The sequence below is a fragment of the Melitaea cinxia genome, chromosome 25 (genome assembly GCF_905220565.1).
Source record: "Melitaea cinxia chromosome 25, ilMelCinx1.1, whole genome shotgun sequence".
Lineage (NCBI taxonomy): Eukaryota > Metazoa > Arthropoda > Insecta > Lepidoptera > Nymphalidae > Melitaea > Melitaea cinxia.
In genome coordinates this window covers 9,260,506-9,279,793 of record NC_059418.1, presented here as the reverse complement: position 1 = coordinate 9,279,793, position 19,288 = coordinate 9,260,506, and the positions used below count along the sequence as shown (strand labels likewise).

The window sequence follows — 19,288 nt, the reverse complement described above, 5'->3', positions numbered from 1 at the left end:
ATGCAGTTCAGTATCAACAACTTCTTCGTTTGTATTACTCTTTAAACATAATTTAAAAAAAATGTTTGTTCCGAAATATCGACTAGTTTTAAATGTGTTCTATACACGTAAGTGTTCGACCTCCATATATTGCGGGACATATTTCACGTCCCTTTATTAACCCTTCAACGCAATTAAACAGTAAAAATCTGTCGCACGGGGGTCTGGGGCCGAGATGGCGTAAATTGTTTCTGAGCAAGGTTTGATTGGAGTTGATAAAGTAACCTCTCCAGTGGAAGTCACAGCTACGTACGGAGTGTGTCCTGTGTGTAAGCGAGGTTGCTGCACACATATTACGCCTGAACATACACATGTGATACGCGATACACATTGAGTCAAACTAGTAAGCTTAGATTGTAATCTAAGCTTACTAGTTTGACTCAAATGTAGTTTAATAATGATTTCAGATTAGCGACATAATTAAATACTTTCAAATTTTGAATTAAATTTAAACAAGTATAAGAAGATATTATAAAATATAATGTAATTATATTTATTGGAATGTAAGGCTTTTCTATCAAAATTTTTGTCACTTCATACAACGAAGTAATCACGGTACGTGAACAGGGTTACGATTAACACACACATCTGTACACGCGTATTCACCCGATTTCGACAGTCACTAATCTCTCTACGATTTCATTTGACTCGTCGTTCGCGACATTCCACAGACATATCTAATTGACTGTTCGCAGCCCCCTGAGCTATTATTCACCCGTTAGGTTCCAGGTGGATATATAATAGTTGTGTTTGCTCGCAAACGAAAAAAAAATCGACTTTAATTACATCGACGAGTAATACAACGTAGATCAACGAAAAAATAGTCAAGTATCTCCGCGTTATTAAATATTACTCAAAAAGTAGTTATCAGATCTCAATAAAATTTATATGCGACCATATGATAAACATCAGCTTTTGATTAAATTAAAAATTATCAAAATCGGTACACCCAGTAAAAAGTTATTGCGGATTTTCGAGAGTTTCACTCGATTTCTCTGGGATTTCATTATCAGATCCTGGTTTCCTTATCACGGTAAAAAACTAGGGATATCCCGTTTTCAACAAAAAAAGAATTATCAAAATCGGTACATCCAGTAGAAAGTTATGCGGTATAATACAACGTAGGTCGACGAAAAAAGCGTCAAGTAAAAACGCATTATTAGATATAACTCGAAAAGTAGTTGTTAGATCTCAAATAAATTTAAATGGGACCAATTGACATACACGACCTTTCGATTAAAAAAAATTGTCGAAATCGGTTTACTCGGTCAAAAGTTCTGATGTAACATACATAAAAAAAATACAGTCGAATTGAGAACCTCCTCCTTTTTTGGAAGTCGGTTAAAAAGTAATTTTGTTTGCAAGGAGGAATTTTAAGCCATATTTAGCCTTAGTATAACTGTAGCAAATATTATACACCAGCAAACAGCGCAGCTTTAAAAGTGCTCCCAAGAGATATTAATCTAGTAATATTTTTAAGCACTTTTTTAGGTATTGTAAATGAATACACTTTTTATATAAGTTTTTATAAATAATTTTAAACAACAAAATTTTCGAATATGTCTTTTTCTATTCTAAAATACTGCTATATAAGAAATATACCACAAAACAATATGAAATAACTCACAGTAACACTTGTACTGTAACTGTAAACTTGTACTGTAACTGTAAACTTGTACTGTAACTGTAAACTTGTAACTTCTACTTACAAGCGCAATAAGCGAATCTCGTTCCAAACAAAAACACAGAACCAAAAGAGAACGCCTCGCTCTCACCGATCTAATCAATTAGAAACGTGACAAGTGATCCGTGTGAAGGAGACGCAATGTTTCCTCAAACAAAGACGATGTTTTATTTAAAGCACTAATTTACATCAATTTTTTCCTGTCTTTTCAAATATTTCCTTTTGGAATGTTATAAATACAATAATTGTGTTTGCTCGTAAACGAAAAAACACCCGACTTCAATCACATCGACGAGTAATACAGCGTAGGTCGACGAAAAAATAGTCAAGTAACTACGCGTTATCAAAGATTACTCAAAAATTAGTTATCAGATCTCAATAAAATTTCAATGTGACCACATGACAAATATCAGCTTTCGATAAAATTAAAATTTATCAAAATCGGTATACCTAGTAAAAAGTTATTGCAGATTTTCGAGAGTTTCCCTCGATTTCTCTGGGATCCTATCATCAGATCCTGGTTTCCTTATCATGGTACCAAACTAGGAATATCACCCTTCCATCAAAAAAAGAATTATCAAAATCGGTACATCCAGTAGAAAGTTATGCGGTATAATACAATGTAGGTCGACGAAAAAAGCGTCAAGTAAAAACGCATTATTAGATATAACTCGAAAAGTAATCGTTGGATCTCAAATAAATTTAAATGGGACCAATTGACACACACCACTTTTCGATTAAAAAAAAATTTCGAAATCGGTTCTCCAGGTCAAAAGTTCTGATGTAACATACATAAAAAAAACAGTCAAATTAAGAACCTCCTCCTTTTTTGGAAGTCGGTTAAAAAGTAGGGGAAAATATTATTACGTCGACGTCACACACGTGTTCTGATGTGATATTCATATGTGAGTTATTGGTCTCGGGGAAACTGTCGCGCGCAGAGAACGAAAAACGAGAAAATATGTTTTCATTCTTTTAGCATTAAATACTTCCAGAATCTCTTATTATACCCGCCTCTTTCATTCACGAGCTATCTCTCTCTAGCGTTTAAGAAAACAGTGATTAGCGCAAAGAATGCAGAACCCCATTTGTATGCTTATTAGCGATCCCCTGAACACTTGACAAAACTTCGACTATTTAACGATGGTCCAATTTATCGGAGAAAGCGATTTAGTTCAAAAAATAAAGTAGAAACTTGCATAATTTGGATCAATCTGTTAGTTTCTTTATTCAACCGACTCAGTTTGTGTTGGACTGTGATACGAAGAGTTTCGTAGCACAGGATAAAATTTTACATCACATAATTCTGAAGAGCTACCAGACATGAAAATGAAAACAAACACATTTCTTCTATAGAAGCCTTCTCTTATTATAACAATAATATTTCAAGTGTCTACACGAGTTAATACTGTGATAGTACAGTTTCAAATATAAAGCTAAAAGGTATACAAACAGATAGTCAACCGCTTTTTCTTACTTCTAGTTTATTTTATATACAAAAACGCTCTCAGCTATAACTTATGCCACAACATAAGGGATCAAAGTAAAACAGAAGCAAAGTCTAATTATAAAGAAATTTTTTATAGCTCAGAGATGACTTTAAAGAATTTACATCAAATGGCTTTTCTTATAACGCTTCAGACGACAACACGTCAAGTATTAAATATTGTTTCTAGTACAGATGTTAGTTCAGATCTACTATCTGTCAGATATGTTTCATTTTGACGTTCATGACCGTTTCCAATTACGACTACACATTAATCGTATCCTAATCGTGCATTAAATTTGATTGCAGACAAATATAGTAATTAATAAATGTTAAATAAAAATAAATAATCCAGTTTATAAATTATTCATTCGTAAATCCAATTGACTCAACACCTCGTCTTAAATAAAACAAACACACAACGAGCCTCTCATCACGTGAGCTCTCAGCGGTCAAGCGCTCAGTACACAATAAGTGTTGGAACACTTCCTCAACAATAATATTATTTCTTCGGACCTGCGGCGAGGAGATAGTGATGTTAGTTGTACACTCGTGTACGAAGTATGTAAAAGAACTTTTCTGAAATTAAAAAAAAAAAACAATATTATGATGATATACTAACTGTATTGACTCAGGTGCTATTTTTTTCAAAGGTGAGTAGTAGATGAACTAAGAAACGTTTTTTTTTTCTTTCGTTGAAATCTTAAAAATATAAATATTACTTCATTATAACTGTTTTGTACGATCTATGCATTTCAGAATTCAGTAAAAATTAATGTTTCAAAAATTTGTACTGTGAATGTACCAACATTTTTTTCCTCGTTTAACGTTTCTTTTAAAATAATTTGTTTTGATATTTTCGCCCCAACAGTCCCCATCTCTTTTGTTATGTCAGGCTGCCGGACCGCGATAAGTGACGTAACAAATATAGTGGGATTATCTTACACAGCTTCCCGAACAAACGCGGTAACCTGACTGACAATAGAAGTATTACGATTTATACAATAACAAATATTTGAAACCTTTTCACAGTATACATAGTAATATTATTAATAGGAAAGTATACCGTAAAACGAATTAGTTGTTTTGATAAAGGGGTCAATATTTCTAAACTTAAATGCCTACACTGGCGCGCCAATACCAAAACTTCAAAAGGCCACCCTATACTTGGTCTAAACGCAGGAAGAGAAAAAATTCCTGATGGACCAGGGATACGGTGCTGGAGAGGGATCGCGCGTCATGACCATTCATGAAGCACAAGGGCAAACCTACAGCGAGGTCATCATCGTCCAGACAAAGACCGAGAGGCTACAAATCCACGATAGTGTGCCTCATGCGGTAGTAGCGTTAACAAGACACACTAAAACCTGTGTATACTACACTGACGACGGTGATGACGCAATCGGCAGGTTCGTTAGCCGAGCGCTGGGTGCCTCGACAAAAACAATCTTGGAGCACAACCTGAAAAGAACCATCCACAAGCGTGATATGTCGTTGGCAAGGGCTCTGCTCAAGATGCTGGGATCAGGCGTGGCTCATGATATAGTAATAAGAAAGTAGATATATAAATATATAAATTCTTATATCCTTTTGGTTTATCAAATAGTTACAAATAGCAGTTATTTTGCATGTTGATATATTTATTTAAATTTTAGTTAAGCTAAGTTTGATTATTAATATTATCTCAACTTTACACTTTATATAAATTTGATTGATGACCTTTTTAAATGAATTTTATTATTAACAAGTAGTATCTTTACTGTTAATTTTTTATGCGAAGTAATTTTAATTATACTTGCTACACGGCATTAATATATTGTGGAATGTTGTGTACCCCGTGATGGGATACATATTAGATAATAATGTAATAGTGAATTATATATAATGTTCCATATGTATTTTGTGGATGTACCTATAAAATAAAATAAAAAAATAGATAAATAAATAGTTATGTAGTGAAATTTAAGTAAATAACAGAAATAGATAACTTATACATAGATAAACAAATAATAACTATATAAAAAATAATATATATATAAGAAAAAAAAATCCTTACTAACAGTAACATAGGTTAAGTGTACATTGTAAGTAGAACATAAGTGTACATATATGGTAACTAGGAAATAAGTGTACATATATGATAACTAGGCAAATAAGTGTAAATATAGACATAGATAAGAAAAATAATAATGTTAGAAATTAGAAAGCAATTATGTGTATACTTTTGCATAAACAGTATTTAGTAAGGAAAAAAAAAAAAAAAAAAAAAAACCGTCGGCGTCGGACCACGTCCTAGTTTTACTAGGCAGTCACAGGACTGTCGATCTGTAGTATAATAAGTAGAAAAATCGCCTGTAGTATTATAATGCATGCATGATAAACAAAGGCACGGGCATTTTGAGCCCGTGGATCAAAATTTATAAATAAAAAAAAAAAAAAAAAAACTTAAATGCCACAGAAGTATTTACACGTGCAGTGGTTCGTAGCACTGTGCTACATGACGTAGCGTACCGCTACGGTACTACATATTTTTAGAATCTTATTTAATGAAAAATTAAATATTATTATGACGTGTGAACGCAAAACACTCGATAAAGGCTCAATAAAGTTTTAACATATGTCGTAATATAAAAACAATCGTATGAAGATTGTACGTAAATATACTTTTAAGTAACACACACAGTTCACAACTCTCATGAAACATTCACAGCACGGAACTGAACACGTAAAGAGCGCTCCTCACACCTCTGTGTACAGCTGTTCAATAATGTTAACTATTGTTTGATTTCTTTTTCTAATTATGAAAAATAGTTTTTTAAAAATATCTTCATATTAAAATAAACTATTAGTTTTGTCTTTTTTTATAACTATTTTAAAATAACATACGTGTTTCAACTATTTCCGTCGGGTCTGCCACGAAAAAGATTTCGTACTGTATTTAACAAATTACTTTCTGTTGAAATTATTTTCCTGTAAAAAGTAACAATTTTTCGAGTCTTTTAAAAATCTTTTCAAGCAGCCTATATCATAACACCGCACTTATAATACTATCTTTGAATTTTATAGCGGCTACGTGCAACCCGAGCGGGTTCTGTAACCGGTTCAAGTTGTTTATGACTTACACACCACATTGGTGTTTTCGTTAAATTATGATATTATTTATACTGAACTATACTCTCCGCGCGGTTCCACACACGTATTTCACATCGCCATGTTCATTGCTATGCGACCTAGTTTTATTTTGTATGAAAGGTTACTTCAAGATGGTATGTCTATTAAATATATTTTACTTTTTTTATAAAACATGCTCGCATCAAATAATAACTACCTACTTATCAATAACACACAGTTATCTGCGGAAATACAAAGTCTCCTTGTCTGATTTACGGTTATCTCGTTAAGTGCGTATTATCCGGTTAAAAGACCGCACTAAAATCTATTTGGAAATTATCCAACTCAAAGCTTTTCCCTTAAGAGGTTATCTTTATTCACACTAGCAAGCTTCCCAGTTTCACTCGTATAAAATCCCAATTTGTAAGAATTTTTCTCGTAAATAATGAAAATTATTTTTCCTGTAACTTACTTGTACTATGGATCACACTCGCACGGCTGCTACACGGCACCTTCTCATTCGTTTTACTCTCACAATAAATTTCAGATAACAAGAATTGTATCCATGTTATTTTTTTATAACCTCTCAAGAATAATAAATACACTAAACCCTGTTTAATATGTATAAAAAAATAATATTATGTCTATTATTTATTAAATTATTGTTTCTTACATTCATTTGTTTTTGATCCATAATTTAATAAACGCCTAACACTCAGCTTGCTCATTACAACAATCTCCACCCACCTTGTCATTACTCCTCACCGAAGTCTTCGCGACATACGGCACTCCGGCCACAGGAAACATTGACGACATCATTGCTGGCGCGAAGATCACTTTGACGGCTCGCTGTTGACAGCACGACTTTGACACCTCACTCACACTAACCTCACACGACTTGACCTTATTCTCACACTCACAGCAACAATGATGATAATGGTTAACAGAGGAACTTTGAGAGTTGTTCTGACTTTCGTGACAGTAGATGTCGCTTGATGAATTTCGACAATGTTCTTGACTATTTTCGTCAGTTGTTTGTATTGAAGTATTTTTCATTTCAGTAATGTTTTCATTTGTCTCATTATTGTTTGATACCTTCGTGTATAATTTCGGTTTCTTGTTGAAGTCTTCGGGTATTTCAAGTAGAGGCGTCTTCCTCTTCAACTCGAGTGGTATTTCTAACAAGTATTTGTTTGGTTTGTCGTTTTTTTTTCGGGTTTGATGATACGAATGGATGTACAAGTAGCGTTCTTGTTGGTTTGCTCGGGGTCGACGTCCCGGCCCCGGAGGGCTCGGTTGTATTTGTTGAAGCCAATTTGATTGTAGGTATTTACTTTCTTAAATTATCACTTTTATTTTAAATTTCATTAACATACCTTCTTCGAGTCACTTATCTTCGTACATCTAAAATACTAAAAATTATTAATATAGGTATAACACATCTATAAGTAACAATTGTCGAAATTCACTTAGTTTTGCACTAATTATATAGTTTCACTGTCACTCACGTTTCAAAACGTTTTATTGCTAGAGAATTTCTCCAAATTAACTTCGATCTAAATTTCAAATTATTAAATACTTTTTAAATCAAAAACCGTTCCACAATCCGTGTAATCGCTTTTTCAAATTGTTCTTTCAAAATCACTTAACTTGTCACAAAACAATCAAAAACAGTCACAGTACCGCCGCGAGTACAACAACGTCACAACATAAACGTCCTTGAACTTGCGCAACAGGCGACGTTTGTTTGTAAACAAACAACACGTAAACAATGAAATGTCATTCAACAAACACTGACAATCAATAAAAAATAACTTTCAAGTAATAATTAAAATGCTAACGAATTTATCAACTGATATTATCTCAAATAAAATCATAGAAATGTTGGTTTTATTACGTTAAGGAAATGTCTGTACGTTCGTACGGCGCGACGTATTGATTACAACTGAAGAGTTCTTCAGACTTTTCGAAGGCCTTTGACAAAGTCAACCATAATATGTTATTGGATAGACTTAGATCCTTGGGCATAACGGATAATCTATTGGAATGGTGTAGCTCATACCTTCGAATGAGACCGTCACGCGTTGTTATTGATGGATTCCAATCTGAACCATTCTGTGCGCACTCGGGCGTACCACAAGGGTCTATTCTAGGTCCCATGTTTTTCAATATATTTATAGATAGTTTATGCTCTAAATTTAAATATTCTAAAATTTTTCTCTATGCCGATGATCTGAAGTTAATTCGCACAATAAGTTCTCAATCTGATGTATCACTACTCCAAAAAGATATTGATTCTCTCGTTGACTGGTGTAAAACTAACAGCATGAAATTAAATATAAATAAATGCCTCCACATGAAATTCACAAGGAAGAAGCACGCTATAGAGAGCGAATACAAAATATTTAATGTTGCAATTAAAAGGGTTGACACTGTTCGTGATCTCGGCGTAATTTTAGATTCAAAAATGCAATTTACAGAACACGTAAACCATATCGTTAAAGCAGATTTAAAATCTCTCGGTTTTGTAATGAGAAGGGGAAAAGAATTTCGTAAGACCTCAACAGTTATCACTCTTTACAACAGTTACGTCCGAAGTAAACTTGAATACTGTTCAATTGTTTGGTCACCACATTACAAAGTACACGTTGATAGGGTTGAAAGGGTTCAAAAAAAAATTACGAAATTCCTTTCTTTCCGTTTTGGCAATACCTCCGACAGGAATGATTACTCGAATAGGTTGAGAGAGTATCGAATGCTACCGTTGGCCGGTCGGAGACAATTCATGGACATGACTTTTCTACACAAAATTTTGAACAACGCAATCGATTGTCCCCAACTTCTTGCTTTGATTTTCTTTAATATTCCTGTTAGAATGCCTAGAAAACATATAACATTATTTTTTATTCCCAAAACTAAGACCCAGTTGGGAAAGCATTCTCCAGTAAACAGAATAACACGTACTTATAACCTTTTGTCTCAAACCCATAAGGACTTGGATATCTTGCATATCGGTCTTAGCAGTTTTAAACGTATTATTTTAGAAGAATTATTTTCGAAACATTATTTTGAATAAATTCTGACTGATATTTTTACTTTGAAATGGATTTATTTGTGGGTAGTCGATTGTAGTCGCCCTTGATTTACAGAATATTTTGAATCTTGTTTATTTTTTTTTCTTTATGTATAAGCATTTTGTTATTGTTTTTCCTTTTTTTTAAAGTGTATAAAGTATATTTTTTCTTTCTTTTTCCTTTGCTTTAAATGTTTACATATACCATGCTGTGACAATTTGTAAATAAAGCAGCACTTATCAAAATATTGTAAAACACGTCTGTAAATCATATTTATTAGTGTATGTTTTGTAAGTTGTCCTAAATAAAATAAATAAATAAATAAATAAATAAAGAGTTGAGGAGTGTTCGTAGGCGGGACCAGGGAGGGCGGTGATGTAGACCACGCCTCTCATAGCTAGGTTCTAGGCGATCAGTATGCATACTATATAGGTAGTCAGACATAAACGAAAAAAAAGTTACGAAATGCAGCACCATATAAGCATTATTTAGCATTGATGCTTACGATCTCGTTTCGCACAAGAGATACGAAAAGAACGCAAGACAATAGTGTCGTTAGCGTCGTGTTGATTTTACCGGAAGCAAGATTTTTCTCTGAATAATAATGACTTGAACCTTTTGATTAAAAATTCAATTTAAACAAATGCCTTGAATGTCTATAGAAATTTTTCTTTCGGAAAAGAAGAAAATTCAAGTTGTACTGTTACAATGTATCTAACACTGTATAAATACAATTGTGTAAGAAACATATTTTGTATGGGGTTTTAGAAGCAATCATTATAAAATTTACGACAACAACTGCTACCGACGGCCATATAATATATCAGAGAATGAGAGGAAAGCCACACCAAAAAAATTCCGATATCAAAAATACATATTGATATACACAAGAATATTGATACCGAACTAAAACAAAAAAGGTTGGCTTATAGTTCTTAAATAAGTCTATACATACTCAATTACTCATGTAATGTCCTAAATCTAAAACCACTAGCCTCAATACAATCGAACTTTTGGTCCCAGACCCCACTAACACCGTCACCCTTTAATCCAAAGATTACGTAGTCCCGTTATTACTGCCAGATATTTGAGTTTAAATCTAAATTGAAGCTACACTCCGATCTGGTGCTATTTATTTGATGGCGGGTACAAATGACCGTCTCAAATAACGGTTTACAAATTTAACTTTACGTTTTGGGTGCGTAATACTTGTATTTCGTCATCAAAGTTTCGTCTTATTATCTTGCAAGCGGTACACGAACGAGACCGTTCTCCCGCTGTCAAAAGTATCGTAACTGACTTTACATAGAAGGAATAAAATGTTAACAATACGATTAATTACTCGTAACAGACCATACATACAGACGTACATGTGCGCTGTATGTTGCAACTTGTTGATAGATGGCGCTCATGGTTCGAGCAAAGCTACGCCGATCAAACAAAGCGAATGTACCGTGTATGTTTCTACTTGGGAACAGATGGCACTCATCAAGTTACAAATCGCGGTGGCAAGGTTTTTATTATTGTGTTTATAGTCGATTATGAGAATGTCTTGCTTTGTTCATAAGGTCACTTCAACCATCAATTTTTCTAATTCCGTCCCCTATCACCATGTAGGAGAAACGGAACTCTAATACATTTACTTACATACCATAATTAATATATAAAAATTAACATGAGTCGCTACTTGTGATACTCACCTGTTCACACAATTAACCTGATATAACTCGACTTACATAGCTTATAGCAGGAGGCACAGATAATATTCGCTGTGTTTTGACTCGTTATAAGACAAATGTCGTCATCATTATCATCACACTATCACCTCCTCAGCGTGATGAATATGGGCAACACACGTGAGTTCACGCCATTTTTGACGTGAATTTCTGGAGGCCTATGTCCAGCAGTCGCCTTCGATAGGCTGATGTGTGTGTGTGTGTGTGTGTGTGTGTACATAGAAATAATGCATATACATATAAATAAATAAATAAAGACAAATAATACTTTTAACAGACTCAGGCGGGAATCGAACCCGCAAACCGTGGAGCAGTAAGAAGGACCACTACAAACTGCGCCAACGGACTAGTCTATGCACAATGTGCGTTATAATAGTAGATATACAAACAAGTAAAAACGAAACAAACTCAATTATAATAGCTTGTTAACTTAGGGCATTGACTTTTTATTTTTATTTTTAACCAATTTCAAAAAAGTAGGAGGTTATCAATTCCATTGTATTTTAAGTGTCTTACCCGAGAACTTTTTACTGCATGGGACCTAGTTCGATGATTCTTTTTTTTAATACATAAAGAAATACAATCTAATGGAAAATCTTCTCCTGTTTTGGAAGTTGGGTATAAATAAAGAAATACACACACGTCTTACAAGGAAAACTAATTTTAATTATTATTTATGTCAGTCTTGTTACAGACGGACGAAGATGTTTAGTAACAAAGTTCCTTTACAGCTATGAGCTCACGGAAATCTGAAACGTGGTGATTTTTTTTAAATCGGATGACTACTTTTTAAGTAATTTTGATAGCGCGTACTTTCTTGACTATTTTTTCGTCTACCCACGTTGTATTACTGGGTTACATTACTAGTCAATGTAATTGAAGTCGCTTTTCTTCTCGTTAGCGAGCAAAGACAATTATCGAACTGAACTTTAATGTGCTTAAATATTAATTGTTTTGACAAGGTTACGAGGTATTTACATGGCATGTGTATACATTTGAAAAGTCGCCAGTTAATCTGGCGACTTTTTAAATGTATACTATAATGGATATAATATAATGGATACTGACAGACGTAAATAACTACTAAATTTCAAAACATTATTTGTGCAGTTTCGTTTCCCAAAGATATGAATTTAAAATGTATTTAAAGTTTTTAAAGTTTTTATTTAAAGTTTAAAGTTTTTATTAAAAAAAATTTAATTGATAAAGCTTATTACTCGGTGCAGGATTACATAGTTGATAAAGATGTGTGGACTTAGTGACGCTGTATTTCATGCAACATGTTTCTAATTTTGTACTAAAACACAGTTTATATGTTATTTTCAAAAGAGTAACTGCGGAGTTTCTTGCCGATTCTTCTCTGCAGAATCTACATTCCGAATCGGTGGTAGCTTCACTTTTACAAAAATAATAATTTATTTTTAAAGTTTTGATTTGTAAAATGACGATTCGAAAGTGCTCTTAGAGCCTATTTTGAATAAAGCTATTTTTGATTTTGATTTTATGAATGGAAAGCTATCTGCTCGTCACACAGAACTGTGCTTAGAAGTGTAATGAGACATTTAGAGACTAAATATAGTTGAAATAGCTATAACGATAAACACTGATCATTAACTTTGTACGCCATGTCATTGTGTAAATGTAAGTTTAATTCAATTATTAATCTTCTCACAGCGATTCAGTATTGGTGACCGTCTGTAAGTGTCGTCTATGTTGAATATTTGTTTTGAAATTTATAATTTAAATATTTGTGAATATTTGGAGATACATATAACGATGCGTTATGCGGCTCTCCAAGATATTCAATTCTCGAAGTGATCGTAATCAACTTTATGTATAAAAATAAAAATTTCGTTACCGCGATTCACAATAAGCAACCAACGATGAGTGCCATCTAGTAACAAGTAGAAACATACGAGTACGCCCAATATTGACTGTGCTAGATCTGCGTAACTTTATTTAAGACAAAATTTTGTACTGCGAGTGTTAATTTTTGTAACAGAATTGTAATAAAATACTAGTATTTTATTTTATATAACTAGGTCGGTAAACCCCCATAACTAAGTCTTCGCATTCCTGTGTCAGAGACCTAGAAACACACATAGTGAATAAAAAAAAACATTCAAACCACGATAATCACCTGAATGGCACATACAGACATTTGTCACGAGTGAAAGATGGAGCGGGAAGACTGGCGACTACAAACTGCGCCCACGGGGTTGTCTATGAGATATAACCACAAATAGAAGCAAAACGAAGTCAATGTTAATAATTTGTAACTTCAGGACATTTTTCAACCGACTTCAAAAAAGGAAAACCTATCAATTCCATTGTATTTTTTGTGTGTCACCCCAGTACTTTGTACTGGATTGACCGATTTCGATGATTCTTTTTTAAATTGAAAGGTCGTGTATCTTGTGTTCCTGTTTAAATAAAATCTGACAAGAACTTTTGAATTATAAGAAAGCGTATTTAGTTGACTGCGTCTGCTTGCGTTGTGTTACTGGTCGATGTAATTGAAGTGGGTTTTTTCTTTTGGGAGCAAACACAATTACGCAAATTGCTTTCGCTGTTTAAATTTGTAAATAAATAATAAGCGTTAAAATGTTATTATAATCATAGAAGTCAATTCTACGCATTTCTACTTTGATTTACAATTTTCATTAATCGATTTAATATTGTAACGATTCTAATACGTGTACCGTCCCACCAATAGGAACGAAGTATGACAATGTCTTCTTAGCCTTTGTCTTGTAGGGGAAATTCACTCAAAATTGTGCCATACATATTAAATAAAGAATAATTTCTTAAGCTCTCAATAAAAGTTCTCATAAAGCTCATTTTCATACCGTTTTTTTGTCATTTTTATTTGACGGTAGTTTAAAATTAAATTACGAATCTACCGACACAATAATTGTTTTTTTTTTTTTAAATGCGTCCATAAGGTCTTTATTTCATGTCATTTCGCTTTTGTCTTTAATTTCTCATCATGGCTTATAATAGAAGAACCGTAGACTTAGATAAGGTCAAAGTTTCTGCTGTTTTTAAAAATATGAACGAGACACCTTCTCTAATGTATATGTACAACTTCTTTATCGTAAATGTTAAATTTTTTAAGCGTCACTCGCAGGACCTTAAATCAATTTTTCAAAATTAATATATCTACTTAACGTTATATACAAGAACAAAAATCTTGCCAGCGCGGTTCTTTATTCGTAATCGAAAAACAAAAAGCAGTTTGAACAGTTACAGATGGTCCACTTCGAGAAACTTATATTTAAGAAGATCTTTGTCTCTTTACTCTAAACAGTGTTATTACACGTATATATTCAACCCTACAGTAAGTTTTAATTAAATATTAAAATTCATACCACAAGCCGCGATAAGAGCGCTCCATCGTGGATGTAGCTCAGACCAATCGTCTTGATACTTTCAATTCTTGCTAAAGTAGGTATAATTAAATATTCATGATGCTATTCTAATATGAAAAATTATACATGATGTTATTGTATGAGGTATACTTACAATTGTTGTGCTGTAAATGTCGCACTGACCAGTAAAAGCCAGATCACGGAAAGTGATTGAAGATCATTCGTAATTCTGCTTAACAGATATACGTGTTGTTTGTCTTGTATGAACATTCAGTTTTCTTTTGATTACTTAAGTATTCATTTCACAATAAATTGAATGATATATGTACCTGTGTATAGTCGCATACATGTGTGTTTCGCGTTCATAAAATCTAAACTTCTTTTGTGAGATCAATATTTTTATACAAATGACTAGACGTTCAAGTAAAAATTAAATATTAAGTTAAATATACAGTTTCTGTCTGTAACGATAAAAAATTAATATTATTTTTCAAAGTATCAAAATCACGGAAACATCGGACGATCTTTTTCAGTTCTAAGATCAAATTGTGTGAATCAGTTCTGTGAAGTTGTGAACCGTCGCACCGTTAAGATTGAGCAAAGCGACGCAGATTTCAACTAACAATAATATTATCCGTTTACGAAGCGGGCTTAATGAAATTTAATGCTTAAAGTAATAAGAAAGTTAATCATATTATTTTATCACCTTTTATACATGATTACCTTATACTATATTATATTACGTTATATTCTATTATTATACTATATTATTAGTATTACGTTATGATGTGTAACGTATATCCTTTGTTTTTTTTTATTATTATTGCACACCAACACACTATACTTTTTTTCACATACCAAAGTTGGCTGATAGAAAATGCATTAAGCCGGCCTTTTGTACACACTTGTAATAGTGTATTTATTGTACAATAAAGAATTTAAATAAATTAATAAATAAATAATATAAAGATCACGTCCCAAATCATTGTCAATATTTGTATTGTAAAATATTTTTATTTCGTAATTTGATACATACTGATTTATTTTTTAGCAGCCAAAATTCGAAAAACAAGCTATGTCGTACGTATGATTGTATGTACACTAATTTAAATACATGCATTCTTTGAGCAGAATCAAATAAAAAATCATTAGTTCTAATGAAGCATTATTCACTATATCAAGTCGCAGCTTATCTGAAAATTTCCAAGCGTAATTGATTTATAATACATTTTAGCACGAAACAATTACAATTAATTAATGTCGGTCTTGGTACACAGACGGACGACGATGTTTTTGTAATAAAGTTCCGTTATCGTTCTGGGTAGAGGGGAACCAAATTTGTTAATTTTTTTGCTGAAATTAATAAAAAGTATAACCAATCTTGTAAGTACAAGATCTGCACGTAAAAGATTGGTTATCAATTTTCGAAATTATCTTTATTGATTTCATGAAGAGAAATCGAATCTTGCCAGCGCGATTCGAGGCTTGCAAACGAATGTTCGGTATCGTTTCAACTTGCTGATAGATGGCTCTCATCGTCAGCTACAAATGTATCGCGCTGTGAAAGTTTTTATTGTAATATACACATTTGTTTGTATATATGGCAATAATGAACATTAATATAGTAGTTATTCAAAATTTTTGCAGTATCGTAACCTGTGACGGGGTGTTACGAACCATTTTACTTCAATGTCGAAGTTAGTTTTAAGAAATTAGCAAAAAAGTGAATGTGTGCAATTCTCACACGGCAGAAGGAAACTTCGGAAAAATCGTAGGATGATAGACTTGCGATTTCTTACTCTAGTAGGGAACAGCAGAAGCAGCGTGGTGGATTAAGCTCCAATCCTTCTCCTACACGGAGAAAGAGGCCTTATTTATGTTAAAATTGAAAGGGATATAATTAGTGAAGATAGAAAGAAAGAGAGTTAAGTTTCGTAAGTTTTACTTCAGTCGTGTGGTCTAAAGCACACTCGTATATTAAGTAAAAACAAACAAATTGTAATTGTTCGCTAATGAAGTCATTTCTGCAAAGAATACAATTCGCTAACAGTGTATTAAAATGGTGGCCTTGTATTTAAATGCGCGTTATTATTCAACTTCAAATGAACCGCCGTTTCGTTTGTTGACGGTTGCTGTTAAAATGAAATGAAAATTGAATCAGTATACTTTAATGAATGTAAGACCCGATTCATATGGTTCCGTTTACCCACTACGGTACGGAAATAAAAAAATTACCGCACAGCCATACTTTCTAAATTATTTTCTATTGTTTTGTGCAGTAAAGCATCTTTCTTGCTAAGCGACTTTAAAAAAAGAAGGTTCTCGATCTTTATTTATAAAATAAACCAACAAAAATACGCCGTGCGTGTAAATGCTACAAACTTCGATGTTTTAACCGACTTAAGTTGTAAGTGTGTACCTCGTAACTTTTTACTGAGTGTACTGATTTCGGTAATAATTATTTCATTAAAAAACTGATGCATGTCATGTCATGTGTTCGATCAAATTTTGTAGCAAAGCGTCGTTCCGTCGCAGTCAGAGATAAGTTACGTAGATTGAAGTGTTATTCTCTGTCGATAGATGGCGCTCATCGTTGGCTACAAATACTGAATCGCGATAGCGAAAGCTTTATTATTGTGTTTAAGTATATCTGTAAATTCCATTTGAGATTGCCCACGGAGGTGTAACAACGTTGCATAAAGACCTAATTTTTCTTGTTCCTTACCACGTCACAGTGTGTAACGGAACCCCATGACTACGTTTTCGCTATCTGTCCGTCTATAACAGACCCATCTTGTGAGCCATGATAGTCTGACACTTGCTGCTTTCATAAATTTGGTTTTATAATGGCTATCGTATAAAAAGAGTAAATCCAATAAAGATAGGACACGCGTCCTCGCCTGGTTACACACCCAGAGCAGAAACAAAGACCCCATACTATGATGGTCACCTGTATGTCCAAGACATACACAAAGACATTTATCATGAGCGGGACTCGAACCCAATAATGAATTAGTAGTAATGATACTTTGTAATTTGTATAATGTATGTTGCTGTATATTTCTACTTGTCGGTAGATGGCACTCGCCGTCGTTTGTGACATATCGTGGATAGTGATGCCGAGATATGTATTGTTTCTTAATATAAAGTCATGATTTTATATGTATATTTATTTTTTTATATGTTTTACTTGGGTTTTAGCAGATACAACTTACTAACACGCAAATAAAACAATCAAAAATATACAGGCAGGAATTAAGACAAAATTTTATTACATAAATATTGTTGCATACATATCTGAAACCTTTTGAGAGAATGAGTAGCTCAGTTTGCGCATTCTAAATTTCGGAAATGTGTCATTTTTTAATAGCAATTTATATTTAATTCAATATAAACGTTAATTTACCTAAATAGACATTTGTATAGAGTTAAATGTAAATGTTCAACATCACTCTTTTATTTATCACGCTACAGTGAACGTAACGCTACAATAAATCATCCTTTTCGTACATGCAGCCAGCGTTCACCGATTTATTAGACGTTGTACGTCAAAAATGGTAAACATTATATGAAACAAAAAATATACCACCAGATAACACCACGATCGAATTGGTCAAGCCCCTTTTGAGATTAGTGTCCACAAACACACAAACAGACACACAAAGACTTATATTGTATTACTTTATTATCACATTGTATTTGGATTTTATGTTTAAAAAAAATCTCATAAATGTTCTACGGACAGACATCGGCCAGGTACATTTTTTCTATATGTATAGATGATATAAGTCAATGATAATTTTTATTTGAGACATTTTGTGTTAAAAAGGGTAGTCTTGTTTTTTTAAAGTAAATACATGTTATCATTCATCAAAAGGTTTTCATTTGTATGTTCGAATGAATGTGATGGGCCGACTTCTAGTTACATATCGTTCTGTTGTCTCACCTAGATGGAATCCGAAAATCTTAAAATATTCTCCAGACTGGACACTCGATATAATAATCTCCGTCCACACTATAGATCTGATAATAAAAATCTCATTACCGCGAATCCGTATTTTTATTCGAAGATTAGCGCCATCTAGTAACAAGAAGCATCATTATACATTAACGTCATTTATATCAAAACATACATTGAACATTTTTGTGACGACCACTGTACACTGTACTGTACTGTATCTTTGTATGAGTCGCAATAGGTTAAAAATTTATAAACTTTTTAACAAATTACCAAAATTCATATCGTTAGAATCGTTTGGAAGAATAAAGTTTCTTGATTCCAAGTTCGAGTCAGAATTTTATATAATTAACCCTAATTGTAAAATAAATTAAAAAATATGTATTTGGTATAGAAAACTGATATCAAATTTTCTTTTTATATTTTGTGATTGTAAACAGAGAATTACGACAATTTTTTTCTAAAAGGTTAAATCGTTAATTAACGTTAAAACTTTATTTTATTTATTTATTTTATTTTGTACTTTATTGTACACCACAAATATATTACAAACAAAGTATAAATATAGTTACAGACAGTGAAGTACAATGGGCGGACTTATGGCTAATTAGCCATTTCTTCCAGACAAGCCAGTTTAATGAATTCTTTTCAAAAAAAAAAAAAAAACGTACAAAAGATATAGCTTATAAGTCACGAGCAATTTGGAGTGTAAGTGTTACACACAAATTCTATTTCTAAATTATATGTTACAAAAATAATAATTACGACACGAAAAAACAATCAGTGAACTTACATACTTTGTAGTATCCTTAGTATCTACTAAGTAATA

General features: G+C 32.8%; 1 long non-coding RNA gene across 1 annotated transcript; it reads left to right on the top strand.

Moving 5' to 3' along the window:
• Nucleotides 1-267: 267 nt before the first annotated feature.
• Nucleotides 268-18,056, top strand: LOC123666241. The gene is made up of 4 exons (XR_006745186.1): nucleotides 268-277; nucleotides 8,224-8,228; nucleotides 14,944-14,954; nucleotides 17,976-18,056. It is a non-coding gene; the product is annotated as an uncharacterized LOC123666241 (long non-coding RNA).
• The last annotated feature ends 1,232 nt before the right edge of the window (nucleotides 18,057-19,288 follow it).